The sequence below is a fragment of the Salvelinus fontinalis genome, chromosome 27, assembly GCF_029448725.1.
Source record: "Salvelinus fontinalis isolate EN_2023a chromosome 27, ASM2944872v1, whole genome shotgun sequence".
NCBI lineage: Eukaryota > Metazoa > Chordata > Actinopteri > Salmoniformes > Salmonidae > Salvelinus > Salvelinus fontinalis.
In genome coordinates this window covers 9,104,125-9,119,935 of record NC_074691.1, presented here as the reverse complement: position 1 = coordinate 9,119,935, position 15,811 = coordinate 9,104,125, and positions in this window count along the sequence as shown.

Genomic DNA, 15,811 nt, shown 5'->3' with positions numbered 1-15,811 from the left:
TTAATAATTTTGAGGAGAAATGATGTCATCTTCCTTCTGCGGCCAGGTATTGTTGCTTGCTTTGGCTGGCCTCCATGCCCTAGTTGAACTGTTGAGTGTGGTGGAAATAAGGAACTGAGCGTTTTGTTAGCAGGCCTATCCTGTGCTGCGCTGCTTTGTTCTCACAGTGACATTCTCATCTTGTGTTTTGCTTCTAGTCTCTGCAGAGAGGAAATGGATGGTGAAGGTCTATGTCTGGCCAAGGAAACAAGAATGCCATCTTTGGGTCTGTCTCCCAAATGACATACTATCCTGTATAACAAGGGTAGTAGGAAACCCTGGCCCTGGAGTGCCGCAGGCAGTGTTGAATTTGTCCGTGTTGAATTTAGGCATTCACTGAACTGATCAATTAGCTCACTTGGTCAGGTGTGGTGCCTAGTTGGTGCCTACCCCTGCCCTATATAATGCACTACTCCTGGTCAAAAGTAGTGCACTATAAAGGGAATGGGGTGCCATTTGGAATGAAGTCCTTGTCTCTTGCCTAGATATGCAGATGTCTTTCTTTTGTGAGTGTGTTTGTATGCACACATCAACACTGATTTCAAATTCTATGCTTGGATCCAACTGTTACATATTTATATTCTTGGTAGGGGATTAGTTAAATTTGTAAGAACTATTGTGCATCTGTCTTAGGAAGATATGACATACTGCATTACATGATTACAGCCAAAAAATACCAGTTTTGTTGTCAGTCATCATGCTTTTGCAGTCTTTCCTCTAGACTTTGTCTAACAATGATGTAAGTGGTTGGCAATATGAATGCCTATAGTACAAGCATTTCACTACATCCACAATAACATATGTGCGTGACCAATACAATTTTATTTGAAATATTGAACAATGATATTGTTCATTACTACTATTTGTAGACACGGCTGTTGAGGAGAAATTACTGCTTGCGTTGAAGTTTAACAATGTGTGGAGGCAGAATGATCATTCATCTTCTGTCTGAAAAGGAAAGTTGAAGTTGCACTTAATGTGCACTAGAATTTCTCTATCTCATGGTAGCCATGGAAACTGTGTGACATAAATAGGCTAGAAATGGTCAGAGAGATGTTGCCGTTTTTAATAATGGACAGAATTTGGGTCATAATATCGTGTATGTTGGCCTATAAATTGCACTGTGTGCCAGATACGTATTCCATTAATCTGTATGAATCCCTAGTTGGCCTTCAAAAAGGCTGTGGGTGATTATTTAAGTTCTCGTCTGCAGAGTCAAAGACATCATGCAGAAAATGACTGCGGTTTCAGCTCTGTTGTCAGTTTACTTTCTGTAGGCTACATCTTACCAGGTGTAGTATTTCATGTGCATTTCATATATTTGGATGGTAGTAATTTAACTTTGACATTGTCTTATTACATTTTTCTCTATTTTACCATAAAAATAAACAATCTTATTTTCTTCAATTACTTGATCAGAAACAAATTAGCAACCGAAACAGAAAATTGATTGCCCACAAAATAACAAAAATATTGGGTAGTAACCCACTGGGCACACACTGTTGTTTCAACATAATTTGTCAATGTATTGTGATGGAGAATCAATGTGGAAAATACATTTAGATTTGAAAAAAGTCATCAACCAGCACTGTTTTCATCTCATTTCAACCATTGTTTTAAACATAAATACATTGACATAAGTACATTGACTTAACCTGATTTAACAGGTTGTTACATCAGTCTAATTTCAACATAATCATCAGAACCACAATACCTGTCAAGTTTGGACACACCTACTCATACCAGGGTTTTTCTTTATTTGTACTATTTTCTATATTGTAGGATAATAGTGAATACATCAAAACTATGAAATAACACATGGAATCATGAAGTAACCAAAAAAGTATTTAAAAAATCCAAATATATTTTAGATTCTTCAAAGTTGTATTTATTTTACCTTCATTTAACTAGGCAAGAACAAATTCTTATTTTCAATGACAGCCTAGGAACAGTGGGTTAACTGCCTTGTTCAGGGGCAGAACAACAGATTTGTTTTACCTTGTCAGCTCGGGGATTCGTTCTTGCAACCTTTCGGTTACTAGTCCAATGCTCGAACCACTAGGCTATCTGCCGCCCTAAATAGCCACCTTTTGCCTTGATGACAACTTTACACACTCTTGACAATCTCTCAACCAGATTCATGAGGTAGTCACATGGAATGCATTTCAATTAACAGGTCTGCCTTGTTGAAAGTTAATTTGTGGAATTTATTTCCTTCTTAATGTGTTTTAAGCCAATTAGTTGTGTTGTGACAAGGTATGGGTGGTATACAGAAGATGGTCTATTTTAAGAAATAGGGTTAAGTCCCTATTATTGCAAGAACATCTCAAATAAGCAAAGAGAAACGACAGTCCATCATTTAAGACATGAAGGTCAGCCAATCCGGAAAGTTTCAAGAACTTTGTTTCTTCAAGTGCAGTCGAAAAATCATCAAGCACTATGATGAAACTGGCTCTCATGAGGACCGAACAGAAAAGGAAGACCCAGAGGTACCTCTGCAGGGGATAAGTTTGTTAAAGTTATCAGCCTCAGAAATTGCAGCCCAAATAAATGCTTCACAGAGTTCAAGTAACAGACACATCTCAACATCAACTGTTCAGAGGAGACTGCATGAACCAGGACTCCATGGTCGAATTGCTTTAAAGAAACCACACTAAAGGACTCCAATAAGACGAAGAGACTTGCGTGGGCCAAGAAACACAGCAATGGACATTAGACCGGTGGAAATCTGTCCTTCGGTCTGATGAGTCCAAATTTGAGATTTTTGGTTCCAATCGCCGTGTCTGTGAGACTCAGAGTAGGTGAACGGATGATCTCTGCATGTGTAGTTCCCACCGTGAAGCATGGGGGAGGTGTGATAGTGTTGGTTTGCTTTGCTGGTGACAATGTCTGTGATTTATTTATAATTCAATGCACACTTAACCAGCATGGCTACCATAGCATTCTTCAGCGATACGCCATCCCATCTGGTTTGCGCTTAGTGGGACTATAATTTGTTTTACAACAGGACAATAGCCCAACACACCTCCAGGCTGTGTAAGGGCTATTTGACCAAGAAGGAGAGTGATGGAGTGCTGTATCAGATGACCTGGCCTCCACAATCACTCAACCTCAATCCAATTGAGATGGTTTGGGATGAGTTGGACTGCAGAGTGAAGGAAAATCAGCCAACAAGTGCTCAGCATATGTGGGAACTACAAGACAGTTGGAAAAGCATTCCAGATGAAGCTGGTTGAGACAATGCCAAGAGTGTGCAAAGCTGTCAAGGCAAAGGGTGGCTACTTTGAAGAATCTAAAATGTAAATATATTTTGATTGAACACCTGTTTGGTTACTACATAATTATATATGTGTTATTTCATAGGTGTGATGTCTTCCCCATTATCCAACAATGTTGAAAATAGTACAAATAAAGAAAAACCCTTAAATGAGTAGGCGTGTTCAAACTTTTGACTGGTTCTGCATATACGTTGAAATTGCAGATTTGATTATACATATTTTATTTTACCTTGTTTCAATGTTGATAGTAAAATGGTATGTTTGAATCAACGTCATTGTTTCAACATCAATAAAGAGGTACATTGAAATAAAATGTGAAACCAGTCTAATGATTTCTGCCTGAACAGTGACTCCTACTGGTATGAGGGGTAATGCACTTCAGTGAGAACAAGTCTACCAGCCAGAGGCCTACCTCTATGTACCCAACTTAGCTTTAATTCAGCTGAGCTATCATGTCAACACAGTTAGACATTAATCAGCTTCTATACTAAATAACATTGAATAGTTGAAAGTAACTACTCTAACTTTTCTTACACAAGCTGTATGTGAAAGTAAAATCAGAATGAGGTTGGGTTTATGTAAGCTATATTGACATCTAACTTGCCCAACAGAATGCACCATCATTTCAATGTGTAGGTAGGTATACTATCATTCATCCATGGTTGATTGGATCTTTAGAAGTTTAGAAGTAATTACTATAAATAGGATGGCAAATTCATAATATTAACAATACACTTTTACCTTTTGAATATTGTCTTGTATATGAAGGATGGTTGGTTGGTTGATTTCAAATGTAATCTATAAGTTATTAATATGTTCCATTCACGTCTCCATCTCAACCAAAAATCTAAATTGAAGAATAGGACTAAATCAAATCAGACTTTATTTGAAGTGTATTTAAAGTTTGATTTGATTTCGTACCATTCTTTAACTTAGATTTTTGGTTGAGCTGGAGACGTGAATCCAACATATCAACATACATTTGTAGACAAACTGGATATTGAATTTTGAACGCAACAAATTATCAACATTTGAAGGAGACGCGTCTTCTGCTTGGATAGTATATTATGAATAACATATATACAATATAAAATACTAAAATACAATATTAAAAGGTTAAGTTTCATATTAATATCATGAATTTGGCATCCTATTTATAGCGCTAATGGTAACTACTAATCTTCCAAAGATTCCATCAACATTAATGATAGTATTCATATTATGGTGTGTTTTAGGCAAATCAGATGTCAATATAGCCTACATAAACCCAACTTCACTCCAAATTGACTTCTACATACAGATTGTGCAAGAAAAGTTAGTGACTTTCAACTATTCAATGTTATTTAGGTAGTCTACGTTTATGTAGTCTGTTTTTAACGTTTCTATGTGGAATTTTCAATGCCCTTTCAACGTATTCATAGTTCTGATGATTATGTTGAAATTGTATCAACTTGTTATTCAGGTTAAGTCAATATGTTTAAGTTTTAACCTCATTTCAATGTTTACAACGCTGATTAAAACGAGATGAAAACAGTACTGGTTGATAACTTTTTTTCAAATCCAATCTATTTTCCAAGTCGGTTCCACGTCACAATACGTTGACAAATTAAGTTGTAACAACGTTGATTCAACCAGTGTGTGCCCATTGAAAATACTGCCTCCCTCACTAGCCGTTCACAATTATCCTCATTAGCACCCGTCTTAAGATAGCCTGGCAGAAAATGTTCAATGGAAAATGATTAGATCTAATGGCAATTAAGTAAAAACACCCTATTGTATAATCATGTGCTGAAATTGGCAGTTGTAATGTTCACACATTTTGATGATGTGAAAGGTTCAAGCTCTTTGCAAAGCATGCGGAGGAAAGGACTGAGGATAAGTACGTATACATTATGCCATTCCTAGTAGGGCTAGCACGATTATCGAATAATCACTTAACCAACAATTATGGATAGTTCACCAAATAGCAGTTTTTCATTTTTACGTGAAGTGGGTGAAGTTGGTAATCATTTTACGAGCAAAACGGCACAGGCGGGAGGAGAAGCTTCGTTTCCAAAAGTTCAAAGGGGTCCAAACCATTCCTTTTTGAGACAGAGGTGTCGCCGAAGCTTTGTTGAATGATTAGGTATACAAGCGCAGAAAGTTTTTCTACATAAATGCCAATTATAACAATAACCGTGCCTATTTGCATGACAATTTATCGTTACCCCAAAATGCCATAATTGTCACAGCCCTCATGTCTAGTCCTGTTGAGGGTGACAGTGACGTTCTCCCACCAAGACGGAGGCAGAGAAACACGAACAAGAGGTCTCCAATGTGTATGTATGACAGACAAGATGTAAGGTGTTGTGGTAGAAAGGGTAACACCAGGGAAATGTCTGTTGGCATGTTATATTTTTTATTTATGTGCTGACAAGGTGTTTCCATTGAGATGACTCGCTGTCTCATGCACTGTACTCTGTACAGTGTGGGTGAGAGGTGACGTGTCTATCTTTTATCTTCGATCATGAGAGCTGCATACCGCATCTTCTCCCCAGATGGGTCTGGGGTGGGGAGAGGAAGGAGGGAGGCCTGGCTGTATAATACAGGGCTAGCTATATAACAGTCCACCATTCCCTTGCACCTTACAATCTGCACATTTTCCTCCACGAAGCAGACAACTAATACCAATAAAACAGTAATCATAATCAAAATATGTGTGTACAATTGTATGTACTGTATATGTGACAGAGAGAGAGAGTGGGAAAAGAGGGGAGCGCGCTGAAGCGCTGGCTGTGTTGTGACTGAGTGGGACAGTGCGACAAGCTGTTATTTCAGGCCCATGTGACTGACAGCGTGTGGGCGAAAAGCAATTGCATTCAAGCATGCGTGTGGTGACGACGGCCTCTAGGGGAGCAGATGTGTAGAAGACTGAGGCTCTCAGACAGAGAGAGAGGCGGCCAGCTCAAAATGTGATGACTTATCGCTCACGCCCCATTCACTCTGTTTGTTTACTCGGCCCGTTCATCGACAGAGAAACGAGCGAGCGTGGTGATGACAGGGCACTGTCTTAAAGGATTTCACCTGTTCAGCCACACGGAAAGCAGCTTAGAGCACAGTGCATATTGGTCCACTTCCCATGTAAACAGCCCGTGCAACCCCGCTGAGTCTGACGAGAGTCTAGACTAAACAGGGAGCTTCTCTGTTTACTGCGCTATCCAGGCACACAGTGAATTCTTCAAAAGCATCTGTGTATAAACTCCTTATCAACACAATAGTTGTGTCATGGCTATACCCTCTCCAGCTTATCTGCTTAAATACTTTTTCCTGGGTGGAACTGGCAGCCACTCAGAAATTCCTGTTCCTGCTCCTCCCTCCCTCACTGGCCAGAACACACACCAGTGGCTAAAACTGGCAGTAAACAAAGCTCTGTTACTGTTTGGGTTTGTGTAGACCATATGGGTGATTGAGGGTTCTGCTTATGAGCCAAGGCATTGGTTTGGCATTGGTGTGAACCCTGCAACCCCAGCCTCACCGCCCACGCACATACACACACTTGTCCACACTTGATGAACATAAAATAACAGTCTGTCAGCCAAGGAAGTTCTGGTTTTTATTTTTCCATCTCAAAGGTAAAGAGAAAAAATGCAAACCAACTAAAACTGCCAGACAAGTGTTGTATGGGGCCTGAGGCAGGCACTGACTGTCTGTTATTGTGTTTGAATGTGTCACCTGTTCTGAAGGTAACCTGAGCCAGGGAAGTTGTTCTGTGGCAGGCTTTGTTATGAATGGCGGTAGAACGGTCCCCGGGGCACTGTTAGAGCTACTGTAATTGACGTAATCAAGGTATTTGGCTTTGGGTCTCATGCTAGCTGACAACAAGGCTGCATTTACGTCTGTGCCTAGGTCTGAGCTTGCCGTACTCCTTAGCCAGCAAATTCATGGATGATTTCTGTCTCTGGGTCCTATCGTTTGACCGCAAAACCCAATGAATCCCTTTGAAATGAGTCATCCCTCCACGCACTAAGATGTGACTCTTTGACCGACTTGTCTCTCTCAGTTTGTGCAGAGCTTTTGTTTCTGGTTTTACTCCGAATACTTTTGCTATGAGTCACTCATTTCGACAAATGCAGGATTGTACAGGCTTTGCTTGCGATGTAGTCGTGTATATACTGTACCTTTTAAATATACAGTGTATACATGAAGTATAAGTAATGCATGTAATTAATAAACATCAAAAGCCATTAGTGTGTATGTTCTACTCTTTCCAAGAACTGCATTTTCAAGATGGCATTTCAGCGAGGTGACTCTCCCTGAATGTACTGTATGTAGATATACAACTCCTGTGTGGTCTGTCTGGATTGCTCTGAGGTACATCAGTTAATCTGAGTACAGAACACAATCATGGGATAGTATGATGTCCCAGGAGAGTTGAAATGTACTTTTCAAGATTTCTCAAAATTGCATCGTTGTATCTGTATTCACTTATCTCTAGTTTGTGAAAATTGTTTCCTCATAATGGATAGCCTTCTGCCTATTGTTTATTCAACTCCACACAAAACAACATTCCTCCCTGTTGAGCAATCTGTGCAACTGCCTTTACCTCACTGCTGAAAGTTCATGGTTTCTCAGATTCCACTCCGCTCTGTGGGTGAGTTGAGTCAAACCTTTCTGTAGTGTCTCACTACACTATGCTGCCATACCTCCAATGTCTTGCCTGAATGTCAGACACTGAACATGCTGTTTAGATTAGTTCTAATTAGTCTTTCGGACATAAACTTCAGTGTTTGTCCCCAGTGAAGGCGGGAAACCAAGGCCTTGCCATCCCCACTTTAGACTCCTTATATTCCACAGACGTTTGAAATGAACTTCTCCTCGTGCACTTTTGAGCATTCTCAGCATAGGCACGATGTTGACTTCAGGAGCATTGTCTGCTGAGACAAAAGAGTGAGCCATGTCTGTCTGTCTCTCAGTGCTAAGATATGGGACACCTTCCCTCTGGAGGCCCCCAGCCCAGCTTTGGTGCTAAACCATTTGGATGGGTATTAAAAGCTTCAGATGGCCTGAAGGTTTCTGTGGATGAATATGAATGTCTTCTCTAATCTGCTGGATTACTTTGGGTTTGTCAAATGGTGTGTCTCCGGCCTCCCATAAATCTCTCCTTCACGGACCTCCTTGTCTTCTCCTCACAAAATGTCTCACTTCACACGTTTCCTGTCTTTTTTCCTCTAACAAGGGTCAGTTCATTTTGACCATTTTGCATTTAGTACTTATTATCTCAAATGTAAGTTTAACTTTTGTGTGGGTTACACATTGACTCTAAAATTACAATCGTGCATGTTGCTTTATCCTAAAGGCAAACGAAGAAGAGCAAGATCAACCATGACCTGACGCAGATGTCTGACCACGGAATTCAAAAACATCCACTTGTCATGGGCAGAGGCAAAGAAAGTAGCCCAAGATCAACAGAGTTGGAGATCTTTAGTACGAGTCCTATGTTCCTACAGGAATGAAGGTGATGAAGTAATTCTGCTTCATATCTAATTGACACACAGTACAGTAAAGGGGTAAAAAAGAGAATCTACAAATATGCATCTAGGGGTGGCCTACAATTACTCATGCATACAAAAGCCACCCTGTAATAACGGTTAATGTTATAACTATGGTTTATGTAATAACTTTGAGATTTTTTGATGTAATAAAACCAGTTAATAACACTGGTTTAATGTAATAACTTGCCGGTTAACGTAATAAAAGGTTGAACGGTTAATGTAATACCTTGCCGATTAACGTATTAAAAGATTGAACGGTTAATGTAATCATTTTTTTCTGCTAAATGTAATGTTATTACATTAAATGTTAGTTGTTACATTAACCAGTGTGTAAAAACGTATTTTTATTAATAATGTGAATACTCATACATAGAAGCACTCACAAGCACACATGTACAGTCACACACTCAATGGAGTAGTCCCAAAAGTACAAAACTCATCAATCTGGCAGTCCAGGCAGGCTCAAGCAGCTTAAAGTAACTATTTGAAGGATTTCAAATGCTATTTGAACCCAGATCTGGATGGCATCAGGGCAAATGCTGTAATTTTAACATGTTGAGTAACCTTGCCTGAAACCTGAAGACTATTAGCTCCACAAGCTAACACCTTGGCTTAAGCTGAGCAGAGGCTATCAAAGTCTTGTGCTACGCATAACTAACCCAGTCAGTAACACCAGCAACCATCCAGCTCAGTCTCACCAGACATTTCTACTATAAAATAACAACCAATCATTGACAATGCATTACCGCGAGGTTGATCGTTTCCGGTTCATTCCTTCCTGTAGGCTAGCAATTATGATTTACAAGATCAAGGTCAATCAAAATCTAAGTGTCTCAGAAAAGTATATCAGATTTCTTCAATACTGGTATAGCCAACCAAAGAAACCCGCCATCAGCCTCAGTTCTTTGAAATCGATGGATCTGGTACATTCAGAAATGGAGAGAAGATTCGACCTGAAAGGGCTAGGGATATCAGCAAGATGAGAGAAAAACATCAACGCTGCAAAAGGAAGCACAACTCAGCTGGATGAACAGTCCCTTGACTCCCTTCACCCCCCATGCAGATATACATAGGCCACCTGCTGCTCTAAGTCCACATGTTGGGAGACATCACAAAAAATGCCCTATGCAGCAGTCCCAGAGGATGCTTCAACTTCTTATGGCTGGGGGCAGTATTGAGTAGCTTGGATGAATAAGGTGCCCAGAGTAAACTGCCTGCTACTCAGTCCCAGAAGCTAAGATATGCATACTATTAGTATATTTGGATAGAAAACACTCTGAAGTTTCTAAAACTGTTTGAATGATGTATGTGAGTATAACAGAACTCATATGGCAGGCAAAAAACAGAGAAAAAATCCAACCAAGAAGTGGGAAATCTGAGGTTTGTAGTTTTTCAACTCATCTCAACACATCTCAACTCGCCTATCGAATATACAGTGGGATATTGGTCATATTGCACTCCCTAAGACATCCACTAGATGTCAACAGTCTTTAGAACCTTGTGTCAGGCTTCTACTGTGAAGGGGGAGAGAATAAGAGCTGATTGAGTAAGAGGTCTGGCAGAGTGCCATGAGCTGACCACCCGTGTTCACGTGAGAGTTAGCTTGCGTTCCATTGCATTTCTGAAGACAAAGGAATTCTCCGGTTGGAACATTATTGAAGATTTATGATAAAAACATCCTAACGATTGATTCTATACATCTTTGGACATGTTTCTACGGACTGTAACGGAACTTTTTGACTGTCTGCTCGAGCGTCATGAATTTGGATTACTGGGCTAAACGCGCGAACAAAAAGGAGGTATTTGGACATAAATTATGGACTTTATCGAACAAATCAAACATTTATTGTGGAACTGGGATTCCTGGGAGTGATGAAGATCATCAAAGGTAAGTGAATATTTATAATATTATTTCTGACTTTGTTGACTCCACAACATGGCAGATATCTGTATGGCGTGTTTTGTTGTCTGAGCGCTGTACTCAGATTATTGCATGGTGTGCTTTTTCGGTAAAGCTTTTTTAAAATCTGACACAGTGGTTGCATTAAGGAGAAGTGTATCCATAATTCCATGCATAATAGTTGTATCTTTTATCAATGTTTATTATGAGTATTTCTGTAAATGAAAGTGGCTCTCTGCAAAATCACCGGATGTTTTGGAACTACTGAACATAACGCGTCAATGTAAACTCAGATTTTTATATATAAATATTAACTGTATCGAACAAAACATACATGTATTGTGTAACATGAAATCCTATGAGTGTCATCTGATGAAGATCATCAAAGGTTAGTTATTAATTTAATCTCTATTTCTGCTTTTTCTGACTCCTCTCTTTGGCTGGAAAAATGGCTGTTTTTCTGTGACTAGGTGCTGACCTAGCATAATCGTTTGGTGTGCTTTCGTCGTAAAGCCTTTTTGAAATCGGACACTGTGGTGGGATTAACAACAAGTTTATCTTTAAAATGGTGTAAAATACTTCTATGTTTGAGGAATTTTAATTATGAGATTTCTGTTGTTTTGAATCTGGCGCCCTGCACTTTCACTGGCTGTTGTCATATCGATCCCGTTAATGGGATCCCAGCCATAAGAAGTTTTAAGGTGGCGCCGGAGGATGGCTGACGTTTTACATTCCCGTAACCAATTGTGCTATTTTGTTCTTTTATTTTGTGTTATTTGTAACTTATTGTTTTACTTATTTTGTACATAATGTTGCTGCTACTGTCTCTCATGACCGAAAATAACTTCTGGACATCAGAACTGGGATTACTCACCACGAACTGGAAGAAGCATTGTCCTTTAACGAGTCCGACGAGAAAGATATACTGCTCTCCCGGGAACATGCCCAGATACCCGTCATTTGCATGAAGAAAAGATGGAGGAAAAGGGCGCAGATTGGGCTGCCTTTTGAGAATCAGTAGGCGAGCGAGTAAACTCCCACTGCGATCAATTCTACTTGCTAACATGCAGTCATTGGAAAATAAAATTGATGACCTACGATTGCGATTATCCTACCAACGGGACATTAAGAAGTGTAAAATCTTAAGTTTCACCGAGTCATGGCTGAATGACGACACGGATAATATAGAGCTGGAGGGATATTCAATGCACCGGCAGAACAGAAAAGCTATGTCTGGTAAGACGAGGGGTGGGTGTGTGTGTCTTTTTGTCAATAACAGCTGGTGCACAATATCTAATATTGCTCGCCTTAAGTAGGATACTTTATGAAAAACTGTAGACCACACTATCTACCAAGAGAGTTCTCATCTATATTATTCGTAGCCGTCTATTTACCACCACAGACCGATGCTGGCAATAAAACCGCACTCAACCAATTCTATAAGGCCATAAGCAAACAAGAAAATGCTCACCCAGAAGCGGTGCTCCTAGTGGCCGGGGACTTTAATGCAGGCAAACTTAAATCAGTTTTACCAAATTTTTACCAGCATGTCACATGTGCAACCAGAGGGAAAAAAACTCTAGACCACCTTTACTCCACACAGAGAGATGCCAACAAAGCTCTCCCTCGCCCTCCATTTGGTAAATCTGACCATAATTCTATCCTCCTGATTCCTGCTTACAAGCAAAAACTAAATCAGAAAGTACCAGTTACTCGCTCAATACAGTAGTGGTCAGTTGACGCCGATGCTACACTACAGGACTGTTTTGCTAGCACAGACTGGAATTTGTTCCGGGATTCATCCAATGGCATTCAGGAGTATACCACCTCAGTCATCGGCTTCATCAATAAGTGCATCGATGACGTCATCCCCACAGTGACCGTACGTACATATCCCAACCAGAAGCCATGGATTACAGGCAACATCCGCATTGAGCTAAAGGCTAGAGCTGCCGCTTTCAAGGAGCGGGACACTAATCTGGACACTTATAAGAAATCCCGCTATGTCCTCAGATGAACCATCAAACAAGAAAAGCATCAATACAGTATTAAGATTGAATCCTATCACACCGGCTCTGATGCTTGTCGGATGCGGCAGGGCTTGAAAACTATTACGGACTACAAAGGGAAACCCAGACACGAGCTGCCTAGTGACGCGAGCCTACCAGACGAGCTAAATGCCTTTTATGCTCGCTTCGAGGCAAGCAACACTGAAGCATGCACAAGAGCACCAGCTGTTCTGGATTACTGTGTGATAGTGGAGCGGGTCGAGAGTTTCAGGTTCCTTGGTGTCCACATCACCAACGATCTATCATTGTTCAAACACAGCAAGACAATCATGAAGAGGGCACGACAAAACCTATTCCCCCTCAGGAGACTGAAAATATTTGGCATGGGTCCCCAGATCCTGCAAAAGTTCTACAGCTGCACCATCGAGCGCATGCTGACCGGTTATATCACCGCCTGGTATGGCAACTGCTCGGGCATCTGACCGTAAGGCGCTACAGAGGGTAGTGCGTACGGCCCAGTACATCACTGGGGCCAAGCTTCCTGCAATCCAGGACCTATATAATAGGTGGTGTCAAAGGAAAGCCCATAAAATTGTCAGAGACTCCAGTCACGCAAGTCAAAGACTGTTTTCTCTGCTACCGTATGGCAAGCGGTACTGGAGCGCTACCTACATGTACAAATTACCTCTAACCCTACACACTGACTCGGTACCGGTACCCCCTGTATATAGCCTCGTTATTGTTATGATATTGTGTTACTTTTATAATTTTTTACTTTAATTTATTTGGTAAATATTTTCTTAACTCTTCTTGAACTGCACTGTTGGTTAAGGGCTTGTAAGTAAGCATTTCACGGTTAAGTCTACACTTTTTTTATTCGGCGAATGTGACAAATAAAGTTTGATTTGATTTGAACTCTGGCACAACTTCACCCACAAACGAGAGGTCTCTTCAGAGAAGTAGAAACCCTAATCAAACTGTGCCTCTGTCTTCCGATCGCTGTCACGTCCTCGGAGAGGATAGTGTGTTGCCTACTCTTCTGCTTTATGCGCAAAAGCTTGTGGGTAGTATGGTGTTGGCTACTGAAATTGGTCAACTGTGCATTTTCTCTTTAATGCAGTTGTTGTGTTGTGGTTTGTTGAGCAATTATTTCTAACGATTGTGTGCTTTGGTGGGAGGTTCTGTTGATAAGTGTGTCAACTTTGCTGGATTTAGTTGGGTGGCATCGGTCCAATTCTGCATGGAGAGTTCTCAGCTCTGTTTTGTAAGCGGTGCGCTCATGATTTACGCTCTTTTCTATTCAGTTGTGATGGTTAGGAGTTGGACAAATGCTCTGCTGTATGATACACAGTTTAGTTAGAGTTTAGTCGCGTCTCTCTCTCTCTCTCTCCCTCCTATAGCCCTCTCCCCGTCTCTCTCTCTCTCTCTCTCTCTCTCTGCCTCTTTAATTCTCTCCACCTTGTGGTGGATATCAAGTGATCTGGAGTAGTGCTCACAATTAGTCTTTCACTTTTTCTACTAGTTTACTATACTCAACTTGGCGAAAAGGGAATGGGAACAATATCAAATAAGGGACATGGCACTCTTTCGCCCTCAACTCGTAGGCATGTTCCTGCCAAACAAGTAGGTATAGGCTTATAGCCCACCGCACAGCCCTGCCTGTTGTCACGTTCCTGACCTGTTTTCTGTTGTTTTTGAACTTTGTTTAGTTGGTCAGGACGTGAGCTGGGTGGGTAGTCTATGTTATGTGTTCCTATGTTGGGTTAAACGTGTTGCCTGATATGGTTCTCAATTAGGGGCAGGTGTTTGACGTTTCCTCTGATTGAGAACCATATTAAGGTACGCTGTTCTCACTGTTTGTTTGTGGGTGATTGTTCCTGTGTCTGTGTCTGTTTGCACCACACGGGACTGTTTCGTTTGTTCGTTCGTTTGGCTAGTCTTTCCTGTTTGTGCGTTCTTCGTGTCTATGTAAGTTCTCAAGTTCAGGTCTGTCTACGTCGTTTTGTTGTTTTGTTTCTATTCAAGTGTTCTTCGTATGTTCGTCTTTGCTTTAATAAATATTCATTATGTCTACATACCTCGCTGCGTGTTGGTCCGATCCATGCTCCTCCTCGTCCGAGGAGGAGGAATATGACGAACGTTACACCTGTGCTCGATCGATCGAGGTGAGCACTTTTTTATGGCTTGCATAGATGTCCATGGTCCTGAAAGCATCTCTCACATACACCCATTGTAATTATGCAGTACCAAGAAATATGCGTGCTGTTCACAACAGGCTTTTTTGCAAACAGCCATGATATGAAATTAACTTAGGCTGCAGTGATACTTTTACCAAGTCTTGTCCTACTAATCACATTGGGAATAGTATTTTGTTGTAAGTCTGCATTGATGCATACAATGCTTTATTATAAAGATTATATATTTTTGATGGTATTTTTATTTTTTTACTCTAAACAATTTCCCGCGGCTATGCACCGTACCCAACCCTATGACACACCAAACACATAACAGGCTTGGCGCAGAACACGGTCAGCCTTGCCCTTGTAACAGTTTAGGGACAAAGTGCCTTATTCATGGCAGGGGATTGCACCTGAAAAGTGATTTAGGTGTAATTAAACTTATCTGAGACCTAAAGATTTGTGTAAGCTCCCTAATCTAATGCATATGCTTAAGCTTAGCAGGGTAACACAGTCTTGTGGCCTGCAGGAGACCTACACTACATGACCAGAAGTATGTGGACGACCTGCTTGTCCAACATCTCATTCCATTAATATGGAGTTGGTCCCCCCTTTGCTGCTATAACAGCCTCCACTCTTCTGGGAAGGCTTTCCATTAGACGTTGAAACATTGCTGAGGGGACTTGCTTCTATTCAGCCACAAGAGCAATAGTGAGGCCGGGCACTGATGTTGGGTGATTAGGCCTGGCTCCCAGTCAGCGTTCCAATTCATCCCAAAGGTGTTCGATGCGGTGCAGGTCAGGGCTCTGTGCAAGCACAGAATCATCTTGAATGTCATTGTATGCTGTAGCGTTAAGATTTCCCTTAACTGGAACTA